We start from the raw sequence: 13079 nt of genomic DNA on the forward strand, positions 1-13079 counted from the left end.
CAGTAGTCATACCCTTTAAGCCTCCTCACAACTTTGCTGGTCAGCTCATGACAATCAGGACGGATCCTGCGTCGCTTCCATGGCAGGATCGTTTGTGTGCGAGCGTGTGTGTTCAGCTTCCTCCGACAGTCTGAACCAGGAAAATACATCAGTTTATTTGGCATGGTGAGCGCCTCTGTCTATTTAATTAGCGGCGTTGAATCTCAAGCAGGCTGCAGATCTAAAAATACAACCAAAATGATGTTAAAGAGACAAGATACAGCAAAAGCTGACAATTATGTTAATGCCCCTCTGTTTTGATAAAGATGCACAGTAAGATGTGTCCAACCTGCCTCCTGAAGCAATGCAATACTGGCTGAAGTGTGTGTGTGTGTGTGTGTGTGTCTGTGTGTGTGTGTGAGTGCTTGTTTGTGTGTCAAAGAGCTACAACAAAAGCCTGCTTTCTACACTGCATTGATTTATAAACAACACATATGCTCCTGATTATATTTACATCTCATAAACATAAAACAAACACATTATCTGAAACTTAATTGGATGACAGTCGGAGCTTTAAAGCTGAAATTAATTTATCAAACAGGACACTTGACCCCATCAGTGCAACAGAGAGGCATTTGACTAGAGGCTAACACAAGGACCTCTTGTGTCTCAATGTGCTTTTTTTATTATCTTTTAGCTATTGGTATTAGTTATATTATCTGATCCACTGTAGAATGGGTGGTTCAAAGTTATTAAGCTTATCAAATGTTATTTTCTCTTATTTATGATCATAATAATGATTAATGTTATAATATAATTTATATAATAAACGCCTTGTAAGATATTGACCCTTTTTCCAGATACAGTTGACAAAAAAACGAATCTGAAAAGACGGCTAAATTGTACAATCCAATTCTAAAACTAGGAGAGATTAACCAAAAACTGCAAATATACTTTTAAGTAATGCTTGACCAATTAATTTAATAAAATCAAAAATTTAAACCAAACTTACTGAAAAAATAAACACTTAGACATACATCAGTGTGACAAGAACTACCCTTAAAATGACAGAATAGGACTCTGGAGGAGGTGGGGTTTATGAGCCAGCCACCAAAGGGTGATGGAGATGATTCGGCTTCTCTTTCCTTCATTAATTTACTGCTCCTCTTTGTGTCTCTACCATTCGTACTAACCGCCAACCCAATCCAGCCAAACAGAGCTATGCAATTCTTTTATAGTAATCAACCTCTTACAGTGATTCATTTGGCTCAGGACAAACAGGATCACTATAAGCAGTTTTCACACTGGACACTGAAGACACATAGTAATCATATTAAAACCTAATCTAACTAAAATCCGGATATGAGACCAATTTTAATGCCAAGTGTAAATGTAGTCAGAGAGATGTCCATAGTGGCCTGACACTGACCATACGAGCGGAACATTAGTAGAGCAACAGTAGTTTCAGTGCCTTGTGTGCAGTGTATGACGTCCGGCACAGCATTGAGTCGTAGGTCACCTACATTTGAGAGGTGTTCAAAGCCCGATGCTCGCCATCCGTGGTTTCACACACGGAAAGAAAGAAAGTGAACTTGATGTGTAAAAATATGCTTCAGGTCACATTTACAGGATTAGTAAAGCTCGAGCTGTTACGCAGCGTATGTAGACAGCTGGATTGATTAATGACTGAAAAACACGCCCCTGCTCTGATCCAAATATAGCTGAAAGTAATTCTTCGTCCTCTGCTGTGCCATTCATGCCTTACTGTGCATATATCTGGTTGCTTGTGTGTGTGTGTGTGTGTGGGGGGGGTGTTGATTAAAACCTAAAATAGCTACCTCGTGATGTATCCAATCAATCACTATCACCTCTACGACCTTGTGACCTGTCCTCTCTCCTTCCCTCTCTGCAGCTCTCCTCCTCTCCCCTCCGTCCGACCCATTGCGTCCATTTCCTCATCTGGCATCATCTCTCCGTCACCTGGCCGCGCTCTGGGGACAGTTTGTAGCGTGTCTGTCTGCGTCAGTCGACCTCGTGACCCCCGGGGAGCTGAGTGAGAGGTCTCAGTCTGGGCCTGTATCAAACGGGACAGTTGGCACGGCTCAATCAAATGCAATTATGGCAGCTGCGTTTAGCGCTGTCAGTGCGTGAAGCGGGGCCACGGGTAGAGGTGAGCACTGTGAATAATGGAGGAGTTGACGCTCACCAGAGAGCCGCAGCCTTCAAACGTGTGGCCGCTCCAGCACTCTGACCCTGATCGCGCTTCACCTGTGGGAAGGGGTTCATCGGGGCGTTGTGTGTGTGTGTGTTTGCTTTTTAGCAGGCTCTTAAAATGTTACTCACAGTCTTCTATCACTGGCAACTGTCAGCTGCAGATGCTGCGAGACGGAGGCGAGCGTGACGGCTGAAATACTTAAAAGGACACGCCGCGTTCGTTTCACAAGCTGTGGTGCTTTGAGAGCAACAGTTGTCAGCTGATCTGAGGACAATTATTAGAACACCTGTTCAATTCTTATGGTAACATGTGGCCCCCTGTCTGTCTCATGATCCCTCTCGAAAAGCCTGTATGGACTGGTATGAGACATATATATTCACACACACACACACACACACACACACTAACCTTAACCATTACTACTTGCCTAACCCTTACCTTACCCTTACCTTAGCCATAACATAACCTGTCTTTCACTTTATATTTAAGGATTTATGTCATGTTTTTGTCCCCATAAAGAAGACAAGCACCATAATGTGACTGTGTAAAACTGTCTCTGTGTGTAGGTCCCCACAACACAAGTTATACCTGGACCACACACACACACACACACACACACACACACACACACACACACACACACACACACACACACACACACACACACACACACACACACACACGTATATATACATACATATGTGAATGTTTGTGTTTCATCTTTCAGCTATTGTCCTTTTGTGCAGCTTTTTTGGACCGTGGCTCAATTAAGGATATTCCTGACACAGTTTCCACAGTGACGGAGTGTCATATTCCAATCCTTGCTTTGATATTGTTCTAGCTCGACTGGTTCTGATCTGTTGGATGTGTGATGGTTGATAAGCGAAAGGGGTGTGTGCCTGCGTGTGTGTGTGTGTTGGTTTGTTTGAGGCGGTGTGTTGCAGAGCACACGATACTTTAAAGGTATGATTGAGGCTGCACACGTGCCTCACTGTAGCACGCTAGCCATGCGGTGTTCTTCCTGTGTGAGTGTGATCGAGCAGTTCGCTGTGACCTTTAGGTGGTGGGCCTGCAGCTTCATGATTAGAGGGTCACTGGCTCAAACCCCGCTCCAGCTGTTCCCCTTCAATCCGCGCACAGTCCCCGTCACAAATGGGAACAGTTTGATGACATCACCAGTCACGGAGAGGCCAGTGGGAAGGCCGCACTGCCCCTTTCCCCTCACCTCTGGGATAGTGCTAATGAGGTGTGCCTCGCCTTGCACTCTCCCTCTTCCTGTATTCCTCTCTGTCTTTTTCCATCTGTTGTATTCTCATGGTCCTGCTCTGTTTCAGAGTCGTTGCCGGATCACCCCCTAGACCCGAGTCACCCTACAACTCGCACTGCTGCAACTCTCTAATGACTCGCCACACAGGGAACTGAAAACTCAGCCTGCAGCCCCGGCTGGCGAGCGGGCCGACCACCAGCCGGCTTCATGCTCTCTCGTCCCTCAGATCTCCTTAAAGCTGCGCAGTAGGAGGTAACCTTCGCACACTGTGATCTGAATAACTGACTCACGTGCTCACTGATTTGTCGGCCAGATCACTGCAACAGGATTTTTCTTTTTTGATACTGGCTAGATCCAGTGGCTTATTGTGTGAAAGCAGCACGTCCCTCTTTATGTCTAGGGTGAAACATCACTTAGTGCTAGAGTTCAGTAGTAATTAGTCACAAGGGACAGTCCATAGTAAAAATAAAACGACTTCTTTGGTGTTGAATTAACATGAACAATGGCAGGAGCATCAGCAGGCAAAGAACAAAAGCAAAAGAATGTTATCGATATGAAAAAATGACTGATGACTATTCCAGGCCTGTTTTGTTTTGTTTTGTTAAAAGCAGATCTCATCTTTTCCTGGTTAGATACAACAAGGCTATTGGGATCATTAGAAATTCACAAACAAAATAATGATTGTACCATATTTATCAGATGTTGCTATTTATTGCGAGCAAGCTGTATTTTTTTTTTCATCCCACTCTGGCAGTTCCACGGAGAGTAGGCCAAGCTGCTCTTTCCTCACATCTGCCTGTGTTCGCCCTGTGTAGCGAATTCACTTTGTCGCGATCGCAGGCGCTGCAAGGTTTTGAACTCCAACCGCAGTTGAAAGGCAATGCAGTCGCGATTGCATGTGACTTTGAAAACTCAAATCTTTCTCTGTTTCTGAAGGGAGCACTGACAAGACAGAGAGCGAGGCTCTCTTTCTTGCAGTTTTGTTTTTCCGTTAAAAAATCAAAAGGCGCCGCTCTCTTTATTTGCCCCTAATCAGCATGCAGCTGCTTTGGTGGTGGCTTGCAGAGGTGTAAACCGTGCTCTCTCCCTGTACGTTGTTGCGTATCTTTCAAAAAGGGCTACGATTTTTGTACTTTGCAGCTTTCAAAAATAAAAGAGAAAAAAGCGACAGCAAGTATTAGAAAACGACCACAGTTTATTTTCACAAACCTATATGTTTCATTTTGATCTGATGCCAAATATTTGTTAAGCATTTGCTGTGCTTTGAAATCGGTAAACCACTGTATGCTTGATATGCCCACGTAATGTGCCTTTTTATATGAGGCCGTATGAATGGATCCCTTACCTCCTGTGCCACTATGGAGTGTTCAAGCAGAAACTGTGGCTGTGGGTGGAGAATGATTTGTAAATATGGTAAATTAAGACTTACTGAGTCAACTGTATATTATTATATCTCCCAGTCATTTTGATAAAGTGAAGGCACCAGGAGCCGGGATTTTTTTATCACAGTGTTGAGCATGACTTCACATGATGTAACTGCTGCAATCAGGATATTAGGATGAGCGGAAATCCGATGTCGTTTTGGCTTCCGTCAAGTCGTCTCTCTAACGTGACTCATTTGACAAATAGTTTTACTAGCAACCAGCTTCCCCTCCTCCGCCGCTGAAGAACTTTTTGAACATCTTGTGCTGATAAATATAGAACTGCACAATGTCTTTAGCAACGCAGCAGGACAGAGGAGTGAAGTCAGAAATTGGAGGTGTCCCAGTCCATGTTGAAACCAGAAGAAGTCACAGCGAATGAATGAAATCATCCATCAAAATGTTTGGATGCTCGTATATTAACGGAAACTGTGACCTGTGGTTAGTATCAGCTGTAAATTAATGTGACACTGGGCTGTTTTTTTTTAACTGTTTAAAGTTAAAAGTTGGGGATAATTGTGAGCGCATACTGTATCTACTCTCTAGCAAACACATAGCACACTAACAGTGCGGAGAGAGAGAATGAAAGAGAGGAAGAAAGAAAGAGAGAGGCTTTTTTTTTTTTTTTTTGCTCCAGAGCTCCAACTGCGCTGCACATTTTTCATTTCCCGCCGAGTTGAAAAGATCAGGTAATTGAAAAGGAGACAATCCAGCAGCCAGGCCTCCACAGATGCCAATGAAAAGCTTCAGAGATATTAGAGTATTACACTTTGGGCCCTGTCTTTGTATTTCTTTCACAGGGGGCCTATGGGGAAAAATGGCTTTATAATGACAACACCTGAAAAGTGTTTTCCATCAGGCTCATGCATCATTGTCAGCGCAGGAGATGAAACTGCATTGTTTCTCTTTGGATGGGCAATGTCAGTGGAGAGACAGCCGGCTGCAGAGAGCGAGAGAGAGAGAGAGAGAGAGAGAGAGAGAGAGAGAGAGAGAGGGAGAGAGAGGGAGGGATGGAGAGAGAGAGAGAGAGGGAAAGGAAGGTGGATGTAGTATGTTCTCTAAATGCAAACTACATTGAAATGTAATAAAAATCTGATGTTTAGCATCTTCTCACAAACACCTTCCTAAATAATGGAAAATCCGGCAGTTTGGAACTTTTGTTACTTTTTTTGGGGGGGGGGGGGGGGGGGGGGGGATGTGAATTTTCTCTGGCCAGTATCTGATGATTTAAACCTCTGACTTTCTCTGATGATCATATCAAAAGTTGTGTCCTGCAGTGCGGTCGCACACGGAAATCTGCACAGTTAAAATGTATTATCAAATAATGAATAACTCAAGAAACATGAATAAGTCAAACATCACATCTGAATTCATGAAAAACCAAACAGAAGGGGATTCAAAAAAAGTGGATCATTTATATTTGAGGTGACTAATAAGATGAGCCTATAATCGGTGCATTGTGGGATATCTCCTTCATCAGATTTGCTTTTTAATACGGACGAAGGTTAAATGCAAATGTAAACAAATTCAGTGTATGTGGCTGCATGAGTATGGCAGCCGACTTAACATGCATGTCATATAAGAATCCTTCATATTTTGGACGGATCTCATTTCTCCAAACTCACTGCCCTCCGTCAAGCCTTCCGAGTGGGATTTGTCTAAGATTAATAGTTTTATGATTTATAGGCTGGCAGTGTGTGAGCAGCACCGCACCTCCAAACAGCCAGATATACAATTATCCGCTGCTCCTGCCCTATATGAATGCCATTTCCCCTGCATCCCTCCTTAAAAGAGACACGGGCCATTTGTCTCCCTAGCTGCCTCCTCACCCAGGCCAGTAATAAGCCATCTGCTGGATCTGAACATGAAAGATTAAAATGATATACAGTATGAAAGCTCTCTATTCAGTTGCTAATGTCCAAGATTCAGGGACGCAGAGGCCAAAGCTGTCATCTCTCTCAGGAAGAGGTAATTATCACTCTTCCTCCGAGGGGTGGCCGCTGCCTCCGCCTCAGCTTCACGGAGGACCTGGCCCCCGTGCCGGCTGCCACCGGCCAAACCTCATTTAGTAGGCCAGAACAATGCCCGACCAAATGTCTGGCTAATCCTCACAATCCTTTGTATTCATTGAGGGCTGGTAGTATGGGCCTGAGGAGAGGGCCCCGCTGCTTGTGTGTATGTGTATGGGTGTGTGCGTTCGAGGGCAGGGGGTCAACTTCAACAGTGCTACAGGCGAGGCGGGTGATTATTTCACTCACTGTCATTAAGTCTTCGTTTGTGACGCTGTGTGTGGGGACACGCACGTGTGTGTGAGTGTGTACACACATGGGTTAGGGGGTATGCCTTGTAAATAAATGGGAGATTAGAGTGAGACACATTTGTTGTGCGAGTTTGATCTACATCTGAGAATCCGAGCAAAGAGGAGAAGTCAAATTGGCCACGTACACGAGGGGACTGAATGATGGCAAGAAAACTGACAAGAAGAGGCCCATGGTGACCTGTCAAATTGAATTTTAAGGTGTTATTTCAGGATTTGTTACCTCTCTGTATCATCTGTCATTGTATTTAACACAGACATTTTCAGAAATAATTATTTTTTATTGGCATCGGACTACGGACATTTATTTCAATCCTGAATATTCTCAGGAAGGAAAGTGATTTATTTCCCTTTTAGATTGTGATAATTAAAGACAAATACTACTGCAGCAAAGTGGGGATTCCGACTGAAAAACAAAAAATCCTGTGTTGAAACAGGAGGTTGTGGTTGTTGTTTAAAGTGTCGGTATAACAATGAAATATGATCTGGGAAGCCCAACAGTAACACATGCATTTAAGGCTTATCTGACGTAAACAGTTCACGTTATAAAGTAATCTAACAGAAATGAGGTTTGCATGTATGTGATTAACTAACACAACACTTTGCCAGATGACCCTATGATGTTTTGCTGGAGCCCCCTGTGTCGACTCTCCCGCTGCGCCGTCGGACTCGCTGCATTCATCCATCCATGTGAGAATTTTCTTTGCCTTCTTTTGCATCATTTAGGATGTGCACTGTGATGCTCTGAGATTAAATGAAAATTTGGATCTAGCAGATTTAAATGTGGCTTCATGAGGGGATCGCTGTGTGGTAACAGGTAGGGCAACAAATATGACTACAAGCCTGTAACGGCCACCATGTGAAGCTGAGATTATGTGGATTCAGTCTGGAATCAACTGTTTGCATGTATCTTCAAAAGTTTTAGAACTATGTCCAAACAAACATGGCGAGTTTGGTGCAGAATTGAAGGGTCAAGGGTCAACTGAGTACTGTTCTGGTTGTAAATTAAATCCCATTTATTCCCGTTGCCTTGGAAAGCTCAGGGAAATATATCTCAAAACATGGTCAAATAAAAACAAAATTATATCCATGTACTAAGATTTTATTTCAGTGAACTGACCCTTAAAGACACTATGATCCCCTGATCTGATTCAGTGACCGTGCTGTGAGTGATGATGATCCCAAACACATCATCCATTCAGAGTCACATTAAATGTCAGTCAGTTAAGTCTTGATTATTCTGCATTTGCTGATCTCCTGAAACAAAGAGGACACAGTTTTCTCTCATCAGAGTCAAAGACCTGTTCATTTCCCCGACGACTACGTCCTCTTTCTCATCCATCGCATAATTATCCTGTGGAGAGTCTCTCTGAGCTGTGAGCTCTACTGAGAGAGTAAATTCATTTACCATGTAGACCAGAGGGCTTAATTCACTTACACTACCCAGAGCTCATTGCAGCTCGGCCTCGGAGGTGAGGGGAAGGGGGTTTAGACCCGCTTGGTGAGGAGATCCAGGTGTCTCTGCTACCCACCTGAAGCTGCTACCTACCCCTTTCCCTCCAGCTTCCTTCACCTCCTTTCACAGTCGGGAGCAAGACGCTCCCTTCATTCTGCTTTTCATAAAACAAGCCTCGTTTATGCAGGAATTTTTCAATTTTGGCCATTCAAAGAGAAATGACATTTACACCATGTTTTTCGTCCTGAAACTCCAAAAGCGTTTTGTGGACTCAAACACTTCACCCACCCCTCCATCGGCATAGTGGTGAGTGGCTAATGAGTGAATTTAAATTTTTCTGTGAACTTTAATGCGTGTCTTGGTGAGTGTCTCTCACACTCACTCCTGTGTGACCCATCCTCACAATCATACTATGAAACACACTTGCTGGAACTTAAGTGTAGCCAGCATCTGAAATGCCACGATACACCCCCGTGATATAATTTTACATCTGCCAACTCTGCTGCTGCTGGGCTCCATCATTAGTCGAGCCTGAATGAAGCTGCCTGCGGGACTTTTCTTGACCTCAGATTTTCTTTCAGCCTGTTGAAATCAACATTATCTAAAGGGTCTTCAGTGCGGTGAACCCCACACTCAACAGCCATCAAAGCTTTGTTTTTATGTTATTATTGTGGCGCAAATTGTTCGGATCAATATGTTTTGCTCCGAGCTTTATTGGATTTGCATCTTTCTCTTTCTATGTCTTCACTTCTTGCTTCATGTTTAAATGAGATGGTGAGAGAGAGACCACCCCAGCCTCTGCTGTCTTGTTCTCTCTATCTTTCCGTCTATTTTTTCCCTTTCATCTGAGTCCAACTGTACCTTCTCTGTGAGACGACATGTGTAAATGCTTCTGTCAGGCCTCCTGAGTGGATTAAAGTGGCCTTCAATTACCTTCATCATTGACCTCATGAAGCTGGTTAACTGCAAAATCCTTAACCCTAAACTCCTTCATTGTGCGCTCTAATTCGGTCCAACACACATACAGAGCAACAAACACACATTTGTGTTCTCCACATTACAAAAGGGGTGAAAACGAGTAGGAAAGATCTATAATGAAAAAAATAGGTTAAGGCTAAAATAATTCATTCTGGAAGTTTCCCTTTTTTACGATTTTGGTCGAGATCAAAGCTTGGTTTCAGGTCTAATTAACCAAACGAATGCAGATCCCAGACCTTCTGGCTGCGGGTAAGGCCTTGGAGGGATCCCTCGCTGAAAATCCACATCAGATTTAAATAATTAATATGACACCTTGAGCTCCGCAGAGAAAGAGGGGCTCCATGTTGGAGTTTAGAACAATGTCACTGCCAAGTGTAATGCTGTTTGTCTCCATGAAAATGAGCAGTGGAGAAAGCAGCCACTCCATTGTACTGCCTCCTTGGCGGATCTGGGGACTGCTCTCCCCTTTGTCATGCTAACGGAGAGCTTTAAGGAGCCGTTGGTAAAGAAGGCCTGCGGCCTGTGCTCCGTTCCTGGCTGGGCCTGGCTGAAGCAAGCTGGGCTGGGCTCTGGGGACTTGGAGCTGGGGTCATTTTATGGTTTTTAATCCTCTTAATCCCCGTTAGAAGGGGCTTGGTGGAGACAAATCCGCTCCCAGAGGTCCTTAGGATTCAAACGCTGCGCTTGAGCAACTGTATCATTTGATAACAACAATGGTGGAGGATAGAGAGAGAAAGGGAGAGGGACAGACGGAGAGAGAAATAGGAAGAAAGATAGAAATCTACATTGGGATTGAGAGATATAGATTTTTATCTTTGCCCTCTGGTTATTAGCTCTACTCTTCAAACATTACCTCCTGCACGTTTCTGTCAAAGTTTGTGTCAAGGTGGACGTGTGCATGGGTCACGCAGGATCCATGACACATGCACACATAAACACTTGGTCTGAATCTCATGCTAATGACCCTTATGTTGCCCTGTGGTCCATTAAGAAATGCAGTCCGCTCTGCTTCTCAGTGTGGACAGCACTGTGGCCCGTTTTCCGAGCTGGGAGAGGCTGGGGAGCCAGGGATAATCCAGAGGGCCCTATTCAAATTAATACACTCCTTTTAACCTCATCTCAGACGAGCTCTCTTCATTATCACTCAATTAAAACTGCATATATGAGCAGGCCTGGCCTGGAGAGGCCTCAGACTGTCTGAACTTAGTGACCGAACAGTTGTGCCAGGAGGGAGAGAGGGAGGCCACAGTGGGACATGAAAACACTGACTGATCAGGATGAACATGAGCTTATGGCCCACTAACTAATCAGAAGTGTGTTCGTGTTTGTGACATGAAGAGACATAATATACCAGCTGGAGTCCTGATAAATAATTGCCAGATATTAGAGGGAGATTAAAGGTTGCACCATGTGAAGAAAAATAATGTCTTCCTCTAGAAATATCAAACCTGAAATTCTAGGTTTGATATTTCAATGTTCATCTTAAATCCCAGGTTTAGGACTGTACAAGCAGCTGGACACAGGAACAGTGGGTCGCTAGTGCAAATACTTCATTTGAGACAATACCCTGGCTTCTGTGTCACGCCTTATTGAAAGAGTATGGCAGGGGGGTGGTTAGCCTAAGTCACAATTGCCCTTGGCTCACCGAGAGAACCCAAACATAGTCCAGAATGTTTTTTTTGCGGAGAATGACATGAGACAACGTGAGGTTGTGGTCAGCCATTTTCTATGATGGCAGGAACCAAAGCATGGAATGAAGCAGAGAAAAAAAAATGCAGAGGGAGGGAAAGTGAACTTTAGGAACGAGACTGATGCTATGTTAAAAAGCTTAAGTCTTTAAATACAGATTTCTCTCGAGTTCAAATAAGCGCATGGGTCTTCGTTGATGTCTTACTTTTTCATTTCATTTGCTTCCCTCTTCCTCAAGTCTTTCTTTCTGTTTCTCCCCTCCACACGTTGCACATCCGCTCTTTCCTTCTAATGTACCCAGAGCGAAGTATGGGGTCGAGCACCTCCAGCGCTGAGTCCTGGTGTGGGAACAGGCTAGCTGTCTGTGTTCTGCATATAGCCTGCAGCCAAAGACCGAGAAGGAGCGAGCAAAACAACAACCACAAGTCTGGCCTGTCTGCAGAATGCCAGGACTGCTAAGTGGTTGGCAGCCTCAACACACCAGGGGTACACTGCTGTCATTTGCTGGGAAGAAATGCTTGAGAACCCAAATTTCACTGACAGGGCACATGTTACTTGGAATGAAGAGGGTAAATTATTCCCCCAGTTTGCATATGTAATGTTGGGCTTAGATGATGACAGTCTGAAGGTGCTTGTTTCTGACCGAAATCTACAAAAGAAGTGGAAAAATACACTTCATACACTCTGGGCTCAGTGGTTGGACTAACAGAGAGAATGTGAAATTATTTTCTTGAGCAAATCTGAATATTGTTCTTCAAAGGTTTCAAAAGCACTGCACCTGCTCCTTTAAGCACCTGATGTCAGGTTGTTTATTCCAGAGCAACATGTTTTACTGAACTGTTGCTTTCTGCAGGAGGACGTGTTGACCAAATTTGGAGGACACAATATGTGATGAATTGATGAAGACATAAAGATGAGGTCTCCTTACTGGACTCGTTCGAATTGGGAAACACAATATAAAACCTAAAATGGCACTCGGTAAGGCGCATACCTCCAACAAAGCCCAAAGGTCCCTGTAAATTCAATCAAGCTGCACCATATTCCACACACTTTTTCATCAGATGTCTGAATTATTCCCTGGGAAATCAGTAAAATATCCGAAAAAACTACCAACAATGCTGAGGAAAGTGGAAGGAAATTCCTGGAATTGGCCCCAAAATCGAATGGGTTCGTCCGTGACCAGCATCCTTACATCAAATTTTGTGGTAATCCGTCTCGCAGTTTTGCGTAATCCTGCAAACACACAAAAAAACTAAAAACCACCTTGGCGGAGGTAATGAACACGTCAACAATAACATGCATTTTACATTGTTAACCCGCGAAAGAAAGAAAGAAAGGAGCACCAGATCAGATACTCTGTGAAAGAACTTGTAGTACTTGTATCCTCTGATGGTTAATTTATCTTTGTCTATGTACTATAGTGATTGTACTGGTACCGTTTGTGTATAGACTTCACCTGATGCAGGTCTGAGGACCTCAGCTTTCCTCTCTCAGTAAGTAGATAGTGCCGGAATTTTCACAACCACAGATATGAAGAAAAAAAACAGCGCCATCCACACATCTTGAATTCAGATTTAAATACAAATCTCCTGCTAAAAAAAAAGAGTAGCATTCGTAATTTCTCTCGTCAGGGCTGCATATTAAATAATTACTATGTGACATGAAGGTACAATCGTTCAAACAGCCCACTAATGAAATGAATTCCCTGCGTCGGCAGAGATCACAGTGCCAGTTTGACCCTGTTGTCCTCTCCACGG

At 43.8% G+C, this 13079-nt stretch overlaps 1 long non-coding RNA gene across 1 annotated transcript in view; it reads left to right on the top strand.

Moving 5' to 3' along the window:
• LOC117754541 overlaps window positions 1-13079 on the top strand; it is a 73069-nt gene that overhangs the window by 31823 nt on the left and 28167 nt on the right. Inside the window, exon 2 of the long non-coding RNA XR_004612459.1 lies at window positions 3529-3713. This is a non-coding gene — a long non-coding RNA (uncharacterized LOC117754541). The remainder of the gene's footprint in view (window positions 1-3528; window positions 3714-13079) is intronic.

The sequence above is a fragment of the Hippoglossus hippoglossus genome, chromosome 21 (genome assembly GCF_009819705.1).
Source record: "Hippoglossus hippoglossus isolate fHipHip1 chromosome 21, fHipHip1.pri, whole genome shotgun sequence".
NCBI lineage: Eukaryota > Metazoa > Chordata > Actinopteri > Pleuronectiformes > Pleuronectidae > Hippoglossus > Hippoglossus hippoglossus.